The sequence below is a fragment of the Chiloscyllium plagiosum genome, unplaced genomic scaffold (genome assembly GCF_037043375.1).
Source record: "Chiloscyllium plagiosum isolate Xiang-an unplaced genomic scaffold, Cpla_swu_hap1 HiC_scaffold_38, whole genome shotgun sequence".
Lineage (NCBI taxonomy): Eukaryota > Metazoa > Chordata > Chondrichthyes > Orectolobiformes > Hemiscylliidae > Chiloscyllium > Chiloscyllium plagiosum.
This window is the reverse complement of record NW_028270176.1, coordinates 78,583,601-78,608,383: the sequence shown is the minus strand read 5'-3', so window position 1 is coordinate 78,608,383 and position 24,783 is coordinate 78,583,601.

Below are 24,783 nucleotides of genomic sequence, written 5' to 3'. Positions count from 1 at the left end.
AGTTCCTTCCTATTCTGACATTCTGCTGCCAGGACGCTGTGTTAGCTCCAAACCCTCAGACCGGCCTCCCTCCATTGGCGGCTGGACTGAATCATCTTCCACTGGCAGGCAGTGCAGGGGGAAAGCATCACGAAAGGGGGTTTCAGCTCCCTTCCAAATGCGGGATTCAGCGGTTGGCGGTCGGACTGGGTGGCATCGAAAATGTGTAAGGGTGTGCAAATGGGAGAATGAGCATGCAAAGGAACTAAAATTCTATTGGATATTTTATGCAAATTGCTCCATCTGAGATAGTACAAAGGCCACAGAACAGCCGGAAAAGAGAGAATCTCTCCCAGTAACGTGGACCTGTTTAGGTGTCCTTCCCAGTGTCCCAGAAAATGCGCTGTTATCTGCTTCAACGTGGGGTGTTCCTGCAGGAGTCCTGTTGCTCAGTGACGCTGTATTCGATGTGTATAAACTTCATGTCGTTGTTGCTAACTCAGAGGAAAAAAAATGCTACTTCAATCAAAAGGAGAAAGCGATTCAGGCCATAATTTTGACACGCTTTTTGGGGAAAAAAGGATGTGTGCGTGCAGCAGTCTCGAAAAATCCATGTTTTCAACGTTTACATCCTCAGTCTGTGTGTCAATAAAAATAAAACGAGCAAAGCCAGAAGTTGTTTTTAGCAGGAAACAGTTGAGATTGTATTTCCTCGTTCTCAATGCAGTTGAATAAATTGTGCAGAGCAGTAGACACTTATCCTTGGTGTTCGTGAAATGATACACAGCAGAGTATGATTACCAGAGTATGGTCTGACATCTCGTTTATTGGTCCAATGGACTCACACTGTGACCATCAGCTTGCAAGCAAAGAAAACAAACGAAGAAACAATTCAGTGACAGAATATTTTAGACCAAAAGGCCATAAGACATAAGAACGGCAATTATACCATGCTACCCACTGAGTCTGCTCTGCCATTCAGTCATGGCTGATAGGTTTTTCAAGACCAATCTCCCACTTTCTACACGTAACCGTTGATCCCCTTGATATTCTAGAACCAATCTATCTCAGTCTTAAATGTACACAATGGCCTGGTTTTTACACCTTCTGTGACAATGAATTCCCCAGACTCAACGCTCTCTGGCTGAAGAAACGTATCCTTATTTTCATTCTGAAATTGAATTTTGTGACCAATTGAGAACGCTGTCATGAAAAGTCCCATGACTGCTTGAGTGTGCCATTATCTGTGAGGAAACTGTTTCCAGGCTCAGGGAGAGTGTGCACTGCTGTTATCAGGAGTCAGTATTGGTAGCACCTCACTTCTGATAGATACGTTTGCACAGAGCGGTCAATTTCAAAATTCTCAATGAGCCAAAACTCATAAATGAGCGAAGCAACGCAGAAACCACAGAAAATGATATTTGCTCAGACAGTGTATTTCGCTCGGCAGCACTCTGTCACTCTGCCAAGCCTGAGACGAGAGTAATCTATAGTCTATGTTAACAGAAGCTGCTGCAGTTGAAACGTTATCTCAAAACCTTGGCATTTTACACGTCTCTGTAAATGTGTCTTACAATGCTGATTGATCATTTGTTGTGCTACTTTAGCACACGTTAAGAGGAGAGAAGGAAATAATAACTTGACAGGGATTTGAAGCGAGAGTGCTGCATCCAGCCTGATTAGCTGTGACTGATATATCTATCACATTTCCGAAACCACTAATGAGATTGCACAAGCCTAGTAACGAGATTTCAATTATTTGAAGTGGGCCCAGCATTCTTTATCAAGATGAAATTAACTGGGATGTAAAGCCACAATAAAAAACTCGAACGACGTTGACTGGGATATAAAGAAATTATAAAAATTAACATGCTCCCAAAGATGATTCCAGAATATTTGAAAATTCCACACACACAGAAAGTTAATTTGGCAGGTATAGGGAGCATGTACACTGGTGATTATAGCTATTAAGGGTAAAAATGAGAGGGCGGGTAACTAGAGCTGAGGCCATGCAAAGTCACCCATGGGCCGGGCTCGAAGTAATTGAAATGACCTACTCGTGGTGGTGGTTCTTATGGGCTTCCGAGATTGGGACTTTGGAGGGGCACACTCTCTAATTGCTTCACATTAATTTGAATGAAATTGCATCACACTTGTAAATGAATAAGACTAAGTATAGAAAAAGCACTGTTGTTACAAGTTCTAGTAGGTTTTTCAACATGATGTTTTCCAAATTTTAAAAACACTGAGCTGTTGTTTTAAATCTGTGTTAAAGGGAAGTCAGTTCGCTCTGTCCACTCGATAACTGGATTAAAGTGGTATCAACAAAATGGGAATAATGCTTGAACCATCTCAGGATACTAATTTCCGCTGCTCACACGATCCATAAGACTATGGCGATTCTAACCCCCCTTGAAAGGGAGGTTTTGCCAGAGTGAGTAGGAATGAAACTGTCGATATAAAGCACCATTACTACTGTCACCTGTTGCCTTGAAATTTTCACCACACTCACCAGAAACGCGAGCGAGTCCCTCCCTGAACTGCACGCAAGCAAGTTTTGCCTTATTTCAGTGAAAAAGTGGAGGCTGCAAATGTAGGAGGTCAGAGTTGATGGTGTGGACCTGGAAAAGCATATCTGGCCAGGCAGCATCCGAGGAGCTGGAGAATTGACGGTCTGAGATTATGCCCCTGCTTCCTGCTGAATGACTTAAATCCAAAACGTCGATTCTCCTGCTCTTCAGATGCTGCCTGATCTGTTGTTCCTTTCCAGCACCACACAACCCACTCGTCTTTATTCCTGTTTGAATCCTCTGTTCTTCACAGCAGCACTCAGAAAATAAATCGTTTTTCCTTGTCAGTACCATATTTGAGGACAATATTCAAAGGGCCTAATGAGATAAATCTATTTCCTTTCGATTAGTGTAATGAGTTGTTTCAGTTTGCAGCAAATGCAATTTTATAGAACAAGCCAGACAGCCTTTACTAGAACTTATCCCAATGCAAGGTCATCGATATGATAGAGGTCATCGAGGTAAAACATCACCTCTGGTCTCGTGCCACCGATGAATATTCAACTAGTGAATATTTTCAATGTATTAGTCAATACGTTAGACACTTACCAGGGAAATAACATGCGACAAAATCAGAAACTGATCTTTTCCAATAAATCCTGCGGGTAAATACATGTTTCTGTTACTCTTTCTCAGCCTGATATTCCAACATTTCACTGGTTATTGTCAGTAAAGGCTGCCCAGGTAATGCTCCAGGTCACATTCCCAACATTCTATATGTCTCCAGACTTTTATATAAGTACCATGCGCTGGCCGATTGTGCCATTGGAGGCATGGCCAGTCGGATTGTAACATGTCCTAATCCTACCACTGAACCCCTCAAACCAGTTGCTCTATTTCGTTGCTGTGGTGTTGACTTTAAGCCTCAAAAAAACAGGTGTTACTGACATCGAAGAGTGATTATTGGAACATCGGGTTACGGAAAGGGGTATGGAAAAATATTTTGCGGAACAGATTTTATTGAAAAACAATTGTAACCTGCTTCTGGCATTGATTGCAGACAATGTTCCATCTCCACTGTCATGGGGCTTTTCATTGCTTCAGTTCCTCACATAATTCGATTCAGGGACACTTCACAAAGTTCTTAAGGACATTTCATGCAGACAACCTGACCCACACTCTACCCACCTTCAGCACCCTTCATCTTTTCTGCATGCACGATTTTCATGTAGTGAAGTCATGAGAATGTTGTAAAAAGATAAACAGAATTTCAGTTGAAATTGTAAAGTGGAAAGAATGCAGAGAAACATTCAGATTGACAGAATGTCATGTTGATTAGTGTGGTTTGAACTCCATTCCAGCAATGTATAAATCCACTCCTTGCATCTTCTTCATCCACATGGCTGTTTGCACAACTTGTCCACCTGGAAGTATGTATGAATGAGCATGCAGTCTGACAGAGCGCTTGTGAGTCTGCTCCACTGTCTGATGTAAAGATACAACAGGAGAATCGTGGCATAATTGACTGGGGTTTACTTGATGTTTCGTGGCTTAGAATCACATTGTCCACATCATGCTATTTTTAAAACACACTTTCCAAAACAGGAGACAGACAGGGACAGGAGGAGGCAATCAACCCACCGGCCATGCCATGCCATTCCATTCCACATCATTATGGCTGATGACAGACGCCAACGCATTTTCGCAGCCCATCCACCTCATCATGTCGCCTTTTGGGAACACACAGTTATCCAGCTGAATCGTAAAAATAAATCAGTAGAACAAAGTAACTGTGAAAGAGAAATGTTGTGTTTCGAACCAATTGTTTTGTTTTTGCACAAACTTTGCAGGTCATTAAGTGAGCAGCCGATTCTCGTCTGTCCATGTTTCAACCGATGTGATTCTCTGAAAATGTGCCCCGAAAAGCTGACGCATCTCCTTGAGTCTGCAGCGGGGGTCAGAAATCCAGACGCCAAAATTGATGATGAATGAGCTGAATACGTACTTCTCCTGTATCCGCGGTGACTATATTCCAAGATGTAGCGTGGGAGCCCAAAGCCACAGGTAGGACAGAACCCATTGATTTCAATTGGAAATGCACCTCCTCAGCAGCCTCCTGCGCCTTGCTTCTGGAACACTCTATTTTGCATGTTCTGGTCGTGGTAAACTGCACTTCAAGTTTTTAGATAAAACTGCCGAAATGTTCTGATGACTCTCTGCTTTAGCATAAGTTCAGACTGAGAATTCCAGATGAACAGTACTCTCTGTGTGGAAATATTCTTAAAAAAACCTCCTCAAAGACTTCTGTCTCTTGCGTCCGAAGTTACTGATCCATTTCAGAAGAGGTTGATTCCTATAACACATATCTATCCGCTTTCCAATTATGCACACGATTGTCAGTTCCTCACTTAGCCTTCGCTGTTCCGAGACAATAAAGATCTGCCCCATCCTAGCTCGTCTAACTTCACAGTAGGAATGATCCAGCCCAGGCAACATACTGGTCAAACGTCCCTGAATATGCTCTTGTGCAATTACACGCTTCCTTCAGTCTGGCGATCAGAACAGATCAAATATTGCAAAGAAGAGTTAGGATTTCTGAACATAATCAGCAGGTCCACAACACGCATGGAGAGAAAGGAGTGATAATGTTTTGAGCAAAATGATCCTACTTCAGGACTGATGTAACGTATGGGTGGATAATGAATGTGGAAGAAAGCAGACAGATTCTAAACTTTTTGAACTCGCTGTTGGATCCTGAAAGCATCACAGACTCTAAATAGAAAATTAGGCGCAGTACTTCAAGTTTGCACTGCTTCATGTGTGAACATTGCAGCAAACCAGAGAGTGAAATCGTGGCATGAGACCTCAGTGGAATGTTGAAGTAACAAGAAACTGGAAGCTCAGGATCATTTTACAGCCGGCACAACGTAGGTATTCACAAAGTTGTCACTCATTCTGCCTTCCTCTCCCTCTTCCAGAAGAAACCGCATTGTGAGCACAAGATATATTAGACAGGATTTAGTGAAGTACAGATACATTATTGGAAGATATTTGAGGAATCTTGCGTAGTGAGGAGAATTGTCATAATCGGGCAGGTATTGGATATTCTGGTATTTCATGAAGATGAGTCTGTGAGATGTCGAGTTGTCTAGGGAGTCAATGAGGTTTGGATCTGCGTGTCCAGTGAGAAGGCTTCCGAAAAATACTATCTCGCGGCAGTACTCAGTGAGATGGGATAGAGGGGAAAGTGGGGTCGAATGTTTATTCGGTAGTAGCATTCCGCTGGAGATGGTGAACGTTCCCCATCATTGTCGAACAATCATTTAACGAAACGTAAGCACAAGCTCTTCACTTTCTAATTATTGTCAAGATTATGTAACGTACATATCCCAGGTTCCTTCTCACCATGTTATCTACCTGTCAAAACCAACGGTCTGACGACATGCACAGGGAAGTCCTTCTGAGTTCTGCGCTTATCAGTGTTCTAACATTATGTAAACTCTTGCCTTGTCAATCTCATAAAATACAGCTCCTAATTCATTTCAGGATTAAGTTCCATTTGTCATTGTTCTACCCAACTGAGCAATACGTGTTTCTAATCCTGTCGCCTGTGGTTTTCTTCTTCTGTAGTTATATAGAACATAGAACATAGATCATTTCAGCACAGCACATACGCTTCGATCATCGATGTTGCGACGATCTGTGAAAATAATCTGAAGCACATTTAACCTACATTATTCCATTTGCATCCATATGTTTCTCCAATAACCATTTAAATGCTCTTTAAATTGGCGAGTATCGCACTGTTGCAGGCAGGGCATTGAACTCCCATACTGCTCTCTGAACAAAGACCTCTCCTCTGCCATCTGTCCTCTGTCTATTTAATGCTATTCCACTTCATACTAGCCATCACCATTCAAGGAAAAAAGGTCTCACTGTCCAACGTCTCTCATCAAATGATCATCTTGTGTGTCTCGATTAAGTAACATTTTAAACTTCTTTTCAGTGACGAAAACAGCCTCAAGTCCCTCAGCCTCTCTTCACATGACGTTCAATCTCCACAGGCAAAATCGCTAGTAAATCTCCTCCACACGTTCCCAATGCTTCCACATACATCCCTGCTAAATTGCGGTGAACGGAATCCAACTCAATACTCCAAGTGGGTCTGCTAGAAAGTTTTATACAGTTGCAACATGTCCTCATGGCTCCGAAATTCAAGGCTTCTACCAATAAAAGCCAGTACTCTGTATGAGTTCTTAATACGCCTATCAAACTCGGTGGGAAAATGTAAGGGATTTGTGCAAGTGGACACCAAGAACTCTGCTCTCCATAGTACCAAGACCCTTACCAATTACTGAGTGCACTATATTCCTGTTCCTCCTCACAAATTTATCATCTCACACTTTCCCACATGATATCCCTTTTGGCATCGCCCAGCCCAGCTCTGCAGCTCATCTATGTCCCCGCAAACTCCTTTCAATTTGCCTACAAATCCACAGTTCTCTGTGTCATCTCCAAATTTACTGACGCACCGTTCTACGCCCTCAGCCAGTTCATTTCTAAAAATGGCAAATAGCAGTGGCCCCAAAATAGTTCCTTGCGGTACCCCACGAGCAACTAAACTCCAGAATGAACATTTCCCATCAACCACCACTACGTGTCATTTTTCAGCTAGCCAATTTCTGGTCCAAACCGCTAAATTGCCCTCAATCCTATGTATCTGTATTTTCTGTATCAGCCTACCGTGCAGAACCCTAACAAACGCTTTCCTGAAATCTGTATGTACCGCATCAAATGCTTTAGCCTCATCAATCTGTGTGGGCAAATTCTGAAAGAACTCAGTAAGTTTTGTAAGGCACGACCTCCCTTCACAAAATCATGTTGACTATTCTTTATCAAACTATTCCTTTCCAGACAATTAAACATCCGTTCATCCATAACCCTTTCAACACTTTACCTACCACTGAAATACGGCTCACTGATCTATGATTACCAGGGTTGCCTGGACTCGCCTTCTTTAACAAGGGGACAGCATTTTCTATCTTCCGGACATCTAGCATTATTCCTGTAGACAATGACGACATAAAGATACAAACCAAAATTTCTGCACTCTCTTCCTGAGTATCCTGGAGAATCCTGACATAAGTCGCACCTGGCCGAGGGGACTTGTTTATTTTCACAATTTTCAGAATTTCCAACACCTCATCCTTTCGAACCTGAATCCAGGCCTGTCTCATAGCTTGTGTATCAATATTCTCGACAACATTGTCGATTACTTTTGTGAATAGTGATGGAAATTCGTCATTTACCGCCTGTCTTATCTCTTCAGATTCCGCACACAACTCCCCACTACTATCCTTCACTGACCCTCTTCTTACTCTGCTTTTTATTTGCTCCTGATATACCTGGGAAAGCTTTAGGGATTTCCTTGATCGTACCTGCCAAAGAAGCTTCATATCCCCTACTGGCTTTTCTTCACCATCTCTTTAGGGCCTTTCTCGCTAACTTGTGATTCTCAACCTGATCTTCAAGTCTCATTTCTACAAGAGCCGCCTTATTTCTCTTGACAGAAATTTAACTTCTTTCGTAAACTACGATTCCCTCGCTCGAACACTTTCACCCGACCTGACAGGTATGCACTTCTTAACGACACGCAGTAGTTGCTCATTAAACAAACTCCACTTTTCAACTGTGAACAATTTAACACAACAAATACTTTCTAGTGAAAGCAAGCTGAGCCCATCAACCCGAATTCAATGCATCAAATTCATCTGTGCTGTACAATCTTGTTAGCGTTGAAGGAAAAGTCTGTGCTGTTCTTGCATGTCCATCTGAATCAGTTTAGCCTGTTTCATCCTCAGATTTGTGATAAACGTGAACCATTCTGTCAAGAGAAAACAAATCTGTCCAGTGACTTTTATTCCTTGATAGACAAAAGGTACAGCTGACAAAAGTTACATGTTTTCACTTTCACTAACACGCTGTCTCCCTGGCAGCTGAAGTGCTTGCCCACACTGATTCAGTCAACATCATCCTTCCGGTTTCTGGATTAGTGGTGCTGGAAGAACACAGCAGTTCAGGCATGAACCGAGGAGCAGTAAAATCGACGTTTCGGGCAAAAGCCCTTCATCAGCAATACAGGCAGAGAGTCTGAAGGGTGGAGAGAGAAGTGAGAGGAGTGTGGGGGTGGGGAGAAATAATTATAGAGTACACATCCACCAATATAATTTATTGTATCCGTTGCTCCCGATGCGGTCTCCTTTACATTGGGGAGACTGGACGCCTCCTAGCAGAGCCCTTTAAGAGGCAGCTCTGGGACACCCTCACCAATCAACCACACTGCCCTGTGGCCCAACATTTCAACTCCCCCTCTCACTCTGCCGAGGACATGGAGGTCCTGTGCTTCCTTCACCGCCGCTCCCTCACCACCATACGCCTGGAGGAAAAACGCCTCGTCTTCTGCCTTGGAACACTTCAACCCCAGGGCATCAATGTGGACTTCAACAGTTTCATCATTTCCCCTTCCCCCACCTCACCCCAGTTCCAAACTTCCAGCTCAGCACTGTCCCCATGACTTGTCCTACCTGCCTATCTTCTTTTCCACCTATCCACCCCACCCTTCCCCGCCGAGCTATCAACTTCATTCCCTGCCCCACTCACCTATTGTACTCTATGCTACTTTCTCCCACTCCCACATTCCTCTCACTTATCTCTCCACTCTTCTGGCTCTCTGTCTTTATTCCTGACAAATGGCTTTTGCCTGAAAGGTCGATTTTACTGCTTCTCGGATGCTGCCTGAACTGCTGTGTTCTTCCAGCATCACTAACCCAGAAGCTGGTTTCCAGCATCTGCAATCATTGTTTTTACCTATCATCCTTCTGGTAACATGTGCTATTGAGAATGAAAGCACAAATGTTAAAAAACACACATGGGAACAGAGTGGACAATTTCAAACTATTAAATGAGATGAATACTCAGAGACCATGACACCCTCCACTGCAGTCATTGATCATTTGGCCCATTAATCCTGCACACATTCAGTCTACCGACAAATATCTCTTGTTATTTGGCACATCTCCATGTGTCTTCTCTTTTACTCCCGTGATTAGCGGCAGGAGAGGATTCCTCGCGAGGATATCGGTTGGAAACGTAGATATTTGAGAAAGCTGATGTCTGACTGAAACAATATCATCACCTCAGAGAATACTACCACAAAAAAAGGTTGATTCCTTGCCGCATTTCTCTAGCACATGCACTAAGGGGAAAATTGTGGCAAGTAATCACTCTCGTCACTCCAATATGAACCAAGGCTACTGCATCCACAATGCAGAGTACGAAAGACAATACGATTGCAGCATTATGTAGAAGAGTACACTTACATTGACACTGAAGTACTTTGATAAAATATGTGTTAGGCACAGTACATGATCCACAACATGAATCCCATCCAACTAGTGGACTGTGGGTCGGAAATCAGAATGTGCAGATATCTTGAAATTCGATTCTCCCAGAGGCGATGGAGAGTCAGTCATTGAGTACGATGAAGACAGAGACCGATAGATTTTGACAAAATATTAAAGGCTCAGGGAATTGTGCGGTGTATTGTTGAAATGCATTCTTCAAAAGCAATAGAGTTTAACATGGATTACTTCAGCAGTTTTTCCACACTGCAGACGATCGCATCATCTCATCTTGCAGGATCCAAAATCGAGTCAGGCAGTATCCAAGGAACAGAAGAATCGATGTTTCAGACATCAACCCACCATCATAACATTCCTGATGAAGGGCTTATTCCAGAAACGTCGACTCCACTGGTCCTCTAATGCTGCCTCACCTGCTGTGCGTTTCCAGTACCAAATTCTGCGACTCTGACTCTCCCCTCTCTGCAGTCTTAAACTTCACCCGGAGTCAGAGAAACTCAGTGAACCAGCCGTGAAAGTAAAACCAGAAATGGCGAAAGAGATGAGCGCATGTATCTACTGCGTGTCTCCAGTGACACAGTCAGTTTATTCTCTGTCCTTCTGTAACGGTAGAGAGGCGGGGGAAATGTCGATACTGTGAGGTCAAAACTCACCTCGGACATCTTCCATTGACATGGATCAGGAAGTATTGGGACATCAGGCAGCAGCAAACATTACAGATCACCGTTGACCAAAATAGAATTTGTTAAAGAAAAACATTTTCTGTGCTCCCATCAAGAACTCTTCCAGGGTAATGTTAATTGACAGCCATAATTGTGGCTTGCTCGCCCACGACCGATTCGGTGTAATATTCACTCGTTATATGTTTGACCGGTTGTCTTCTTCCATATTTAAGGCGTTTCATCAGAGCCAGGAGAATTTTCGTGCGTCTGAACCCACAACGAGAGGAGGTCAAACAATCTGCAAGTTGCCAGATGTGTGATTTTGGAAACCAAAATGGCGAGAATGAGATGATAAAGAGCGAACAGAAAATGATAGTGTTCAGATGAACTCGAATATCACGAAATAAACTTTAAGAAATGTTACCGTTCACAGATAAATGGTCATCAGCAAAGTCACAAAAAGAGAAATTGCTGGAGAAACCCATTAGGTCTGACAGCATCTGGAAGCAGTAAAGAAGGTAACTTTTCTCCTTCTGAACTGTTTCGAATGAGAAACGCAATATTTGATCAGCCTTTACAGAAACTTCACAAATGTATAAGACTGTCTGTCTGAGCAAATTGCTGGTCTATTTCGACACTAGTTTTTTCTGGCATGTTATTTGTGTTGATGTTGTGCTGCTGCTCTTCTACACAATTGTGTCTGTCAGTTGCCTTCTGGACCGGGTGATACGTTGACATTGTGTATCAGGGAGAGCTTTCCAAAAGATTTTACAAAGAAAGGACTCAGTAAAAGTTATTTTTTTCGCAATATCACCAACAAGCAGCAGTGCAAGCAATTCAGATCGCAGAGTGGCACAGCGGGAGTGTGTTGGGCCTTTAACCCAGAGAGGACAAAGTGAGGACTGCAGGTGCTGGAGATCAGAGCTGAAACATGTGTTGCTGGAAAAGCGCAGCAGGTCAGGCAGCATCCAAGGAGCAGGAGAATCGACGTTTCGGGCATAAGCCCTTCTTCGGGAATGAGGACGGTGTGCAAAGCAGGCTAAGATAAAGAGTAGGGAGGAGGGACTTGGGGAGGGGCGTTGGGAATGCGATAGGTGGAAGGAGGTTAAGGTGAGGGTGATAGGCCAGAGACGTGGTGGGGCGGAGAGGTCGGGAAGAAGATTGCAGGTCAAGAAGGCGGTGCTGAGTCCGAGGGTAGGGACTGAAATAAGGAGGGGGGAGGGGAAATGAGCAAGCTCGAGCTATCACACTGCAAAGAACACTCGATGGCAAAAAAGAAATAAATAGGGAGAAGATTAAATATGAGGGTAAGCTGGCCAGTAATATAATAGAAGACTGCAACAGGTTCATTAGATATATAAAGCGGAAAAGAGTAAAAGTGGATATCGGGCCACTGGAAAATAAGTAGTGGAAACAAGGAAATGGCTGAGGAACTCGTGTCAGCCTTCATGTTGGAAGACACTAGATATATCCCAAAAAATCAACAATGTTAGAGGGATGACCTGAGTATGGTGGCAATAACCAAGGAGAAGGTGCTAGAAAAATTGAATGGCTGTAAGGTGGATAAATTACCTGGCATAGATGCACTACACACCAGAGTCTGAAGGGAAATTGCTGAATTGCTGAGGCAGTGGAGTCCTCCGTGGTGAATTCTTCAGAAATTTGTCGAATCAGGCAGGATCCCAGAGGACTGGAAAGTCGCTAAGGAGACTCTGTTGTTTAAGAATTGAGTAAGGTACAAGATGGAATATTTCAGGCCGATTAACCGAACCTTGGTCATAGAATCGATTGTGAAGATTGAGATTTCTGAATGCTTGGAAGTGCAAGGTTTTATCAAGGGGACATGATGTCTCAAAGCTTCTACAATTCTCTGAGTAACCAACGAGCAGCTTAGACCAATTGCAGTCAAGGCATGGACTTCAAGAAGGACCCAAAAAGGAGACCACTGAGTAAGATGAAAATCCTATGGAATTACAGACAAATTGCTACTATGGATAGACGATTGGCTGTCAGGCAGAGAGCAGAGAGTGGGGTTAAAAGTGTTTTTTCTCAGAATGATTGCAGTTGACTGGTGGTGTCCTGCAAGTCTCAGTGTCAGTACCGCATCTTTTTACTTAATACATTAACAATCCAGATGAAGCAGTTTAGGGAATTCTGGCGATGTTTGCAGAAGATATATCTTTTCACCACTTAAATCACCTTGGAGGGAGTGGCGAATCCGGCTACTTCAGCTTGTAGAACAAGAGATTTTCAATTTCACCTCTAATGTTTCATACAATGTTCCTATGAAACTTTGCTTTTTGAACTGAACCTTGGTTCCTTATTCCAGCAGCAGGGTTATCACATTAAAAGACGTTCTCCTCTTCGTTTTGACTAATGTTGCAATGGTGATTCAATATACTGAAAAATCAACATCCACCAACAGGAGTGGTGTCATTTGTCATTTTGCATGGCATAACGTGCACTGTTAGCAATTTTGGGAACAACAGCTGAATTGTTGTTTGCTTTAAAGTTTGGACACAGATAGGAAATGGAACTCCGTGGTGGATAAAAAGTAACACAACGAGCTAAATTTAAATTAATAAACAAAAATCGATATGGGAGCATGAGACAAAATTTGAAGTCAACGTATATTGATTTATTAAAATTGTTCAAATGGATTAAGGTGGCACATTATCAACTTCAAGATATTGAAATTAAATAAATATATGCTGTGAAAAACATAAATACGTGAACAATTCTCTTTTGCATTGTAATCCGTGCAATCTTGCTTGCTATATTTGATGATGAATAGAGTTTCTGCCATTTTGCATTCAAAACGATGTAATGTGACAAGCAAGCGAATAGATGCAATGGTTAACGTTGGTAAGATGTGTATTTAGAATTTCATGACTTCACATTTGGTCCATAGCTACAGGAAAACAAATTAATAAAATACGCTTCAATCCTTCACGGGCTACATGTAAACCCAACGTCCTGGTGAACGTCTGCTATCTACATGACAGGGAAGCAGCGTGCAGGAGTAATGTTGACGTATAGAGGGACCATACGCAGAAAGATGAATGACAATAGAGGGATGATCAATTTTTTTCATTTACGAGTGGTAAAAATTATGGCTTGGTGGAGAGAGTGGTGAATCTGGAGAATGTTCAGCAGGCTGTTGCAAACATGTTGCATAAGTCTCTTTCAAACCCTAATCAAGAGCTTGTCTCTCCCTTACTTGAAGTATAGTGAGCGGGATCTCATTATCAATGTTGGGCCTTTGATAATGCCAGCCATCCTTCTGAGGGGCAAAGATGTGCGATGAGCATATAACGCCACCATTTTGGCAGCAAACGGTTTGTAAGAATCACAAACAACTGAATTGTTCAGAATAGTCAGATCTTCTGAACCTAACTGACGATGTCTCACATCTTCTTGATTAGGCAGCACTGTCGGAAAGACTGAATGATAAAGTAACACATTTTGCGAGAGAAACAATGTATTCTCGAGTGAAGTTAAAGTCCGATACAGTCTATGGAGAAAAAGCAGGTACAGATTAACGTCTAGTGAACGTTCCTAAATATTGTACTCCAATTCCCTCTGCCATCCAGACGTATGTGTTCATTGATCTGCGGCTCTGTTAAATCACAGCTGAAACTCAAGACTTTGAACAAACACTATCCTCAAATAAAGGATCAACCAATAGCAAAGAGGGACAATATTCAGCAGTTCAATTCGTGTGGCCATCGTGAACTAGCTCACAGGAGGAGAAAATGTTGTCAACTCTGTGTTCAAAATGATGGTCCCCCAAGAAAGCTTACCCCAAAGCGTAACAACTGTACCATAACCTTTTTTGAGTCAACTAATAGGAAGAAGGTTTAAAAATCTGTCTTATCCAAAACTATCAGAAGCGTGTCCAACTCTTACATTTTGCATGTTTGTGCAATATGTGTCAGCATCAGATGCTAAACAAAGAGAGAGAGAGATTAAATGGTTTTGGAGTGAAGTTATAGAAATTTAGAAGTGGATGGCACACACGTCAGTTAAGTGTGTAACTTCGAAATTAATTTGGTGATAACGCCACAACAGGTATTATCGTTCCTTCCCTGAAGGATATTCATGGGCCAATTAGACAGCTTTCGGACTCAAATGTTTTATCTCCAGCAATTATAAGAGTGACAGATCTTAAACTGAAATTTCTGGTTTGGCGGGACTTCCCTTGCACTTCTTTCTCTTTTCAGTCAAGTTCGCAGGATTTTCGAAGGGGACAATTTAACATCAGAAAATTCACATCGCAAAACATCACATCAGAATCTCATAGTTTCACACATTTTTGGTAACCTGAATATTTTTTGAATTTTAAACATGGAAATTAAAATCACCATTTACAGTGGGGAGAAACCTTCTTTTTTTCCCTGTATGGACGAGACTCCGCCGATGGCCAAACACAAGTGCAGTTATAATCGAGAGCGTGGTGCTGGATAATCAAAGAGGTTAGACAGCATCCAGGAAACGGGAAAATCGACATTTCAGGCATATGCCCTTCACTTGGAAGGGATTGTGCCCGAAACGTCGATTCTCCTGCCCCTCCAATGCTGCCTGACCAGCCTTGTTTTTCCAGCACCCCACTCTTGACGCTGATCTGCCGTCTGCAGTCCTCACTTTCTCCACATGTTCTGTCGTAATTGGGTAAAAGTGTGGAAATATATTGGTTGTGGAAAGCGAATCAATACTCCTCCGACCCGGGCACATATTGGTACAATCACACTGAACAGAGGCGGTTCACCTGTGCAGAACATGAGAAGGTTTTCAGTGACTTTTCCCACCTGATGGCAAATTAGGAAGTTCACACTGAGGACAGATCAGTCACTCAATTAGAATGTGGGAAAAGAAGCACTCAACCAACACACTCACTAAAATATCAGCGAATTCACATTATCGAGAAATCATTCATGTGTTCTTAATGATGCAAGGGATTCACTCAGCCATCCACCTGCTGAAACACTAACAGGTTCAGAGTAATGCAATACAATTCCCACGGCGGAATTGTGGGAAATAATTTAAATATACTGCAAAACTGGTCAGTCATCATAGTGTTCACACTGATGAGAAACCGTTTACACGCTTTCACTTGGTCTAGCTTCACCAACAAATCTCATCGGGGAGATGCCATTCTGCTGTCCCTAATACAGAAAGAAGTTGATACTTTCTTTCTAATCTGCGAAAGCACCAGCGTATTCACATCAGGGAGAAGTCATCACCTGCTCCAAGTGTGGGAAGGGCTTTTCTTTGTCATCAATCTGTTCAGACATAAACAAGTTCACAAGTAATTACCGTGATTGAGTTTTGTTACTCGCAAACTGGATTGAATCCTGCTAACCTGGATCTGTCTCTGCTGCTGATTACTGCTTCCAGCCCAGCTATTGGGGCTCAAATTCTGGGCAATGAGAAATCAATCCGCTTTGTTTTAAAGTCACGCAGATCTTCGAGGCCAGAAAGAAAACCAGCTTGCTGGAGAAACTCGACAAGTCTGACACACCTGCGGGGAAAGAAGAGTAATAACTGTTTTGAGTCTGATCTGAATCTGCTTTGGCGCTGAAGTGGACTGGAAATAATTAGTATGTCGGAAAGGAGTAGGAAGAGGACGTGAACTATTGTTAACCTGTCCAGAGAACTCGTGGTGGTATGGTGATGTATAGATTTATAGGCAGTGCGAGTGTTATGTTTAAAAAGAGAAATTATGTTAGTTGAGTTGAGAGCATGGCTAATAACCAAGACACTGGTTAGCTGCCAGGTGGAATGGAGGGAGGGGGCATCAGTAGGGGGAAGATGTCGAGAGGGAGCGTTGGAGGAGAGGTTAGTGGGTAACGTAAACAGGGTAATTCCGAATAGAGGACAGAGTTCCTGGTGTTTAGTTGGTGAACTCAGTATTGAGACCTGAGGACTGTTGCTCCAGCTTGTACGTTAACTGTGAAAAATGCAGAGTTTTTTTGGTATCTCAGATGTCAAGTAGTCATTTTGAATTTCTCGCCCTGTCCCCGCCATCCTCATCTCCAGCAACAAGAGCGAGGAGGTTTTCTGGTCGTGAAATAGAAGCGATCTGATTCAGCTGCCTCCCTCCCATCCACCCATGACTGAACAAGTCTTTAAATTACCATTAAAACATACGAGGTCCTGTGAAAGGTACCAAGTCCAACAGCATATGTGGAGTAATATAATTCCAAAGAAAATTCATACTCAACTCAAAATGCTCACTCTGTTTCTCTATTCAGAGATTCTGTAACACCTGCCGATTGTATTTTAGATTTCCACTATTTGCAGCATGCTGCTGTCATTTGAGTCTCTAGAGTTTATTCTTTTCAACGTTCTGCTCATGTAACTTTACCCAGCCATGGCAGACCCCATCTCGTACAAATGTATTGATATAGCCTTCTTCTCATGAAACTGCCAATGGTCCAGTTCCCCCATGTTCACTGTATCTGCAATTGTCCTCTCTCCGCCTTTTGGTACCGTCCTTCACTCTTCTATATTCGCGGTTAGCATCTATCCTCAGAAATAACCGCGTACTCTCTTGTCCACACAGACTACTTACCCATTTGCGACCCTCCTTTCCAGTACTTGTAAGTGGTGTCACCAAGGGTTAATCTTTGTTTTGTCCTGTTTCTCATCAACACGCTTCTACTGTTTGAATCAGCAAAAAGCACTGATGCTCGTGTTCACATTTCTACTGAGAGGACCCAGACATGCGTCACCATCCTCGCTCTCCTTTGCGCTATTTCATGAATATCGTCTACGTCAAACTCACCCTGATATCCAAGACCTCCCCCAACCCGAAAACTGTCTAAAGCTGAATCATTTTGTTCACAATCTTGCTGTTGTATTTTATACCGGGATCAGTCAGTGTTCATATATTCCAAAGGGGAAAGGTGAGGACAGCAGTTGCTGAAGATCGGAGTGGAGCACATGGTGCTGGAAAATCACAACAGCGTAGGCTGCCTATGAGGAGCAGGAGTACCGACGTTTCGAGCATAAGCCTGCCCTCCTGATGAAGGGCTGATGCCCACAACGTTGATCTTTCTGCTCCTTGGATGCCTCCTGACTTGCTGTGCATTTGCAGCACCACATTCTCGACACTCTCCCCAATAGCAGACACAGCCCAGATTGCCTTCTGGCTTACAGACACTATGGCTCTATTTTCTTCTACCCCCTTGATATGGAGGTCAGAGGGATTAGTGCAGTTCCAGCAATTTCCCCCAGTACAGTCACCCTTCCCTATGCATGTGATGCGAGGAATCGAGGGGTGAATACATCACATGCAGTATAATCCCACGGTCCCAACTCTCACTGACCCTGTGTTTGGGGGAAAGAGGGATCGAGTCTCCATGTTGTATTTTTGTGTGGTCTTTACGTAACACGAGCCATTGACGGATTTCAATGACAGAACTTACCAAATGTAAACAAAATTGAGCACCAAATCGAGGACTGTGGGGAGCGGAGCGGATGCTGCTCTTACATGTTTCTGAAGTTAAACTTAGTTTCAAATATTAGGATCAGCATGACAAACATAAACTGCTCAGAGAACTTTTGAATCAAGGGTCTTAAATTAGAATAGAACTCATGTCGAAAATTCCCGAATTGGTGTATTTGGCAGATAAGAAGCAAACAATGTTCAATGCAGCGAAGTAAGAACACTGAAAGGTAATCTAAAATAGGAGGTACAGTTCCAACGATGGTGCAGGAGTGGAAGAACGTGGGCGCATACATATATCATTGAAGGTGACAGGGCAATTCGAGAAGTTCATGAAACATCCAGTATGTTCAGCTTTATTAACAGGGACATAGAGTTCAAGAGCAGGGGGTAATGTTGAACTTGTCCAAGATATTTGCAAGACCTCAGCTGGCATAGTTGTGGGCAGGCACTATACTATATAAAAGATGTGAATACATTGGTTTGAATGCTGAAGTTATTTACAGGAAAGATGACATGAATGAGAAACTTCAGTTCCAGTAATAACATTAAACAGTCAGGAACTGTTTTTCTCAGACAGAAGAAAGCTGAGTGGAGATTGATGGGAATTTTAAATATCAAAAGCGTGCTTAATAGGCTTGATAAGAAGAGGCTGTTTTCACTCATCAACGTAAAAAAAATGAGGAGGGATGGAATTAAAGTAACACGCAAAAGAAACAAGGGCGATATGAAAACAGTGTTTTGTCACAGAACGAATAGTAAAGTATGGAATGTACTGCCTGGAATTGTGGAGGAGGCAGGTTCAATTGAGGCATTCCTAGAGGTTACTGCATGATTATTTGGATTCAATGGTACTGTAGAGAGATGTGAAGAAAAGGCAATTGGTTGTCACTAGAGAAGAGACAGGCATGATGCAGGCATGATGGAACAAATCGCCTCTTAATGAGATTTAATAGTTCACTGACTGTGTAAAGTGAACCTAGAAATTAGAATGATATTGTGATATGCTCGAGCAGAACTGAAAAATAGTTGTTGGAACATCAGAAGAGGGAAATGCACTGAAGCTAGTGAAATAGTACGACAGCGATTGTGAATCCTGAACAGTTCCAGACAGGAATTGATGAGTTCGAACAGTCTGGAATAAGTTGATTTTTTTTCTTAACATTTGTATGCATACAGTCGGGAAATGTGGCGTTGGAAAACCACAGCCAATCAGGCAGCATCTGAGAAGCAGGAAAGTCGAAATTTCGAGCATAAGCTCATCATCATGTCTGATGAAGAGCTTATTCTCGAAATATCGACTCTCCTGCTCCTCGAATGCGGACACACTGGCTATGCCTTTCCAGCACCACACGTTTTGAAAGTGATCTACAGTCCTCAATTTCTCCATTGTGTGTTTACAACTGAACAAGAGTGTAATACTAATTAGGACATCAATTATGAAACTGAAGTGCAGGTCGGCAAGAAAGTGCAGGTGCACTGTGTAATACAGTATTAAACAAGGAAAACAAAACAAAAAAACTCCTGTCATCAAACTCATGACTAGAGATGAGCATAAATATAAGTTAAGAAAAAGCAAGAAGTGAGAAAATGAAACATTAGTCTCTCTTCGTTTCGCTGGAATCAGAGAATGTCAGGTAAAAAGTCTCAATGAATAGTGAGTCGCTATGCCTGCTGTCTACAAATCATGCGACATTGGAGTCTTTTGAACCAACACAGTTCAGAGTTCTCCTGTCTCTGCTCTGCCTCCCATATGTGAAAATAATCATTCATGTGTGCAGATACAGTAGCTCAGGTCTGAGGACAGACAAAATGAATGATTTGTGTGAGTGGTGAAGATCGTCCCACCATATTCAGTGAAGCTCACAATATGTCTCAGGTCTTTCCCCCCACTGACATTGTGGTTTGAAAGAAAACAAGTGATAATTTTGAAATCATAAAAAGCCAAAGAGCTCTCATGGAGAATCCACGTGTGCTCTCAAACAGATTTCATAGCTGCTGCTGTATGACCTAAGAGGGGAAAGACAAATATGGTAATTATGGAGGCCATCTATTAATAATATAAGTGGGCTCCGATCTCTCGACAAATAACATCATGGATGCTTACCTTAACTCTAAGAACGACGTTCTTGACTAACCTGAGAAAAAAGGAGAAAGTGAGCACTGCAGATGCAGGAGATCAGAGACGAGAGTGTGGTACTGGAAAGTCACAGAAGGTCATGCAGCATCTGAGGAGCAGAAGAAGTGATGTTTCAGGCATAGGCCCTTCTTCATGAGTCGCTGACCAGGAATAATCTCAGAAATTCCCATATATTTGAGTCAATTAACTGTGAAGCAGGCTGTAACGTACAAACATCAAATAATCATGAAATTGTTTTGTGCGGTCATCTACAAATTTTGGAACCAATTGACGTTAAGACTGTGGAGCTGCTTCAATATCTTTCCACAGTCTGTTCATTGGAAAACAGTCACTCAGTGTCTATGTGTCAGTGACTTTCCAGTCGGGTGGGATGTAGCCTCAGTGGTTAGCATTGCTGCCACATAGCACAAAGGATCTTGATCCAATTTTAACTGCAGGCGACTCTCCCTGTGTCGTTGTCACACAAAATGTTAGCATAACGTGAGATCTGCCAGAGTGTTGGGAGTTATCCATTGTTTTGGTAGAGGTTTGACGAAACAACAAAAATCTTGGGAAAATGATTTTACGTTTCTGTTCGGGAAAGAGTGGAGTGCCACATTGATCAGTCCTCAGGCCCCCATCGATTTAAAATCTACATCGATGCCTTGTACATCCAGATAGATGTACTATAGAGACATTTGCAGTCGAGATTAAAAATAGTTGGGAGAAGAAAATGCGATCCAAACATAAAGTTGCAAATTGATGTGGGTCCGTTGGGTGAATCAGCCAAAATTTGGCAGGTGAAGACTAACGTGGCTAACTCTGAGTTATTGGTTCTGGTTGAAAGATTAGAACGGCAACTTACGATCGACGAGAAATGGGCAACACATTCAGTATACTTTGAAGCAGAGCGATCTCAGTGTTCTTGTGCATTAAACACTGAACGTTTGCACGCAGATAGAGCAGTTAGTCAGAAAGGCAAAGAAAATTGAGTATTTCTTGCTAAACGGGTAGAGTAAAAGTAGGGAAGTGTTGATGCAAAGGCAAACGGAATTAATCAGACAGCACCTGCAGGAATGTATATATGTACAATTCCTTTACTTCAGAAGGGATATATTTCGAGGCAGTTCAGAGAAGTTTCAGTGATTCGGAGCAGGCAGATGTACAGCACAGAAAGAGATCATTTGGTCCAATGTGTCTATGCCAACCAGATATCTTAAGCTGATCTCGACCCAATTAGCGACATTTGGCCAATGTTCTTCTAAACCCTTCCTGTTTATAAACCCGTCCATTTGCCTTTTAATTTCTGTAATTATATTCACCTCTACAACCTTATCTGGTAGCTCGTTCCATGCCCACAATGCCCTTTTTGTGAACAGGTTAGCCCCTCAGTTTCATTTTAAAATTTCCAACTCTCACTTTCAACATATGCCCTCTAGTTCTGGATTCCCCAGCCACGAAAAAAAAAGCCTTAGCTGTTCACATTATTCATGCCATACATGCATTTGCAAACCTCTGTAGGGTGACCCCTCAGCCACGTACCATTAACAGCTACATAAAAAAAGCTCAGCATATTCAGGCTTTCTGTGTAGCTAAAGCCTGCAATGCTGCCAAAATTCTTGACAATCTTTTCTGCATCCTCTCAAGTTATGAACTTCTTACTTGCAACACGTCGACCGGCATGAAACGCAATATTCTGACCATGACACCCCAGCTTTCGTCCTCTATTTTGTGACCAGTGGAGCGAAGAGTCCCAATTGCTTTCTTCACCACCCTGTCCACCTGCAACTCAAATTTCGTGGAAATATGTACCGGCACTCCAAGATCCCATTGTTTGGTAATGCATCCCATGTTCCTACCATTATCTGTAAACGTCCTGAACTGATTTGCCTTACCAAAACACCTCAAATGCATCTAAATTAGATTTCATCTGCAACGACTCGGCCCATTGGCCCATGTTATCATGTTCCCGTTGTTCTCTCAGATAATCTTTTTCGCTGTGCTCTGCACCACCTATTTTGATGTCATCTGGAAACTTACTAACAATACCTCCAATCTTCACGTCCATGTCATTTGTATAAGTTATGAAAGCGATGGATTCAGCACTATCCTTGTAACGTAGGACTGGTTACAGGCTGTGAGTCCAAATCCCAATCCTCCACAACCATCATCTCCATTCTGCCGACAAGATAATTATGTTTAACAATTTGATTGCTCCTTCTGGACCTCATGAGGTCTGAGGTAACTAATCGGTCAACCATGCAGAACCTTATTGATCACTTTGCTGAAATCAATACAGATAATGTCTATAACTATGCCGTTTCAAACAGAATTGTTACATTTTTTTAAAAGTCCGTCAAGTTAAGAAGATGAGATTTCTTAAGGACAAAGCCATGCTGGCCATCCCCAATCAGTCTTTGCCTTTCAAAATGTATGACATTCCTATCTCTCAAATACCTCTCTGACAAGTTACACACCATTGATGTTCGGCTCACCAGTTGAAGGTTCTGTACCTCTTCCTCACTACATATCCCAATAATAGCATCACATTAGCCAAAGTCCAGGCTTTTGGACGCTCACCAGTGTCTATTGCTTTAAAAGAACTGTCTCACAAAAGCTCCCAACTATCTCTGAGCTTGAACTTGCAGAATTAGGATTCATTTTATCAGATAAATTTGGTAAATGCTTGGAACTGTTCTTTCCCAGCACCATTGTACGTCTACTCAACGTTAATTCAAAATGTGATGCTGATGGATGTTTGTTAACTTAAGGCATTCGGGGACAAGGGGCTCGGATGATTCTGACAGATGAAGATTTCCAAGTCTCAACAACTCTCTCTGATGGTCCAGAAACATCTGAGCTCATTGTTGAGTCCAAAGTTTAAGATTTCTGTGTAAAAATATGAGCTGATGTTCTGCTAGCTCTGAGTGAGGTTCATTGGAATAATGCTGGAGGTCGAGGATAAACAGGTCACAGTGAGAGTGCCAGGGATTTAAATGACAAGGATAGAGAAGGTGAAGCTCATTCCTGACAAAAGTCTTGTGCCTTAAACATCGATAATGTTGCTCCTGGGTAGCTGCCTGACCTCCTGCGCTTTTCCAGCTAACAATACCGACTCTGATCACCAGCATCTGCAGTCCTCACTTTCACCCAGCTGATTTCAATCCGACTGCGAAGCTTTTTACAAGAATGCTTATCTTGAAGGAGTTCTCCTCCTTTATCTACAAGGAGATTCCTAATGAAGGGTTTATGCCCTAAACGTCGATACTGCTTCTCAGTGAATGTTCCCTGACCTACTATAATTTTCTATCATCTCTCTCACTCGACCAGAAGCTAAGGGCCAGTTGTAGAATAAATGTACTTTTTCTACAAAGTGATCTTCCTTTCCCTAATTGATTTTCCCAAGGTAGATCATGAGCCTTAAACATGGGCGCTAAATTATAAGAAGTACAATTAAATCACGCATTTCTTTCATCTCAAAAATTACGGGGAAATGCCTTAGGAAATTCAATTATTCAGAGGGTGGGTTACATAAGTTTGTCATAAATTGTTACACTTCAGGAATAATATCATACAAGTTAAAGAAAAAAGCAATTGCCAAAATGGTAAATTCTGCCAGTTAATTTTGTTTTATTATCAGCAGAAGAAAAGGTGCAATTCTCAATGAGACCTTGATTCAGTCATAGATGTGAATTGTAGTAAAATCTAACTCTGCAGTCACTGCAGAATATCAGTGGCGTCTCCCGGAGTCGCATGTTTGATTAACCTGCTTCACAAATGCTCTGACCAAACGAAGAGCCTCTCTCCAACGTGAAATCGTTGGTCAATATCCTGGGAAATATTGTTTTTTCCCATGTACCAGTTGCTGTTGCCCTTCTCGCAGTTGAGGATGTGAGAGATGGAAAGGCTACAAGAACAATCCAAACTACAGGCACATCACTGCATCCACAATGGGGACAGGCCGTTGTCCTGCTACTTGTGTTGTAGAAGATTAGCAATTCATCAGACCGAATGATTCACCAGTGGTTTCTCACTGGGGAGAAGCAGTACACTGTTCCATATGCGGAAATGAATTTCCTGAGTCATCCCACTTTCAGACATGTCAGCATGTTCATACTGATCTGCGACATTTTCAGTGCTCTAACTGTGAGAAGAGATTTGAAATTAAAAAAATAAATCCGCTGACATCAGCGATATTGCGCTGGGGTGAGATCCTTCTACCGCTCTGTATGTGGGAAATATTTCACGCAGTCACCGTCCTGCCTGATACACCAGAGAGTTCACATGTGGTCACAGGGGCTTGCTGCAGTGGCTATTGTCATGATCGTCATGTTATGGATTGGACTCCTTCAATCTTACAGGCTAGGTTCATATGTATTGATTGTGAAATAGAAATACGAGTTGGTGCTTAATATTGTGGATAACTGTCGAACAGAATGGCCACTTTTATTTCGAACGCATTGATATTAATTTGTAACTCTTCTACCAGAGTGTTTAACATCACCAGGATGGAGATCAGGAAAGACAAATTGTGGATGGATCATACACGAAGAACAGAAATTCAACCTGGTCATACACTGACTGGGCCATCAGCATTTTATGAGGATAAAATGATAGCCACGTGTGCACAATAGATTCTAAG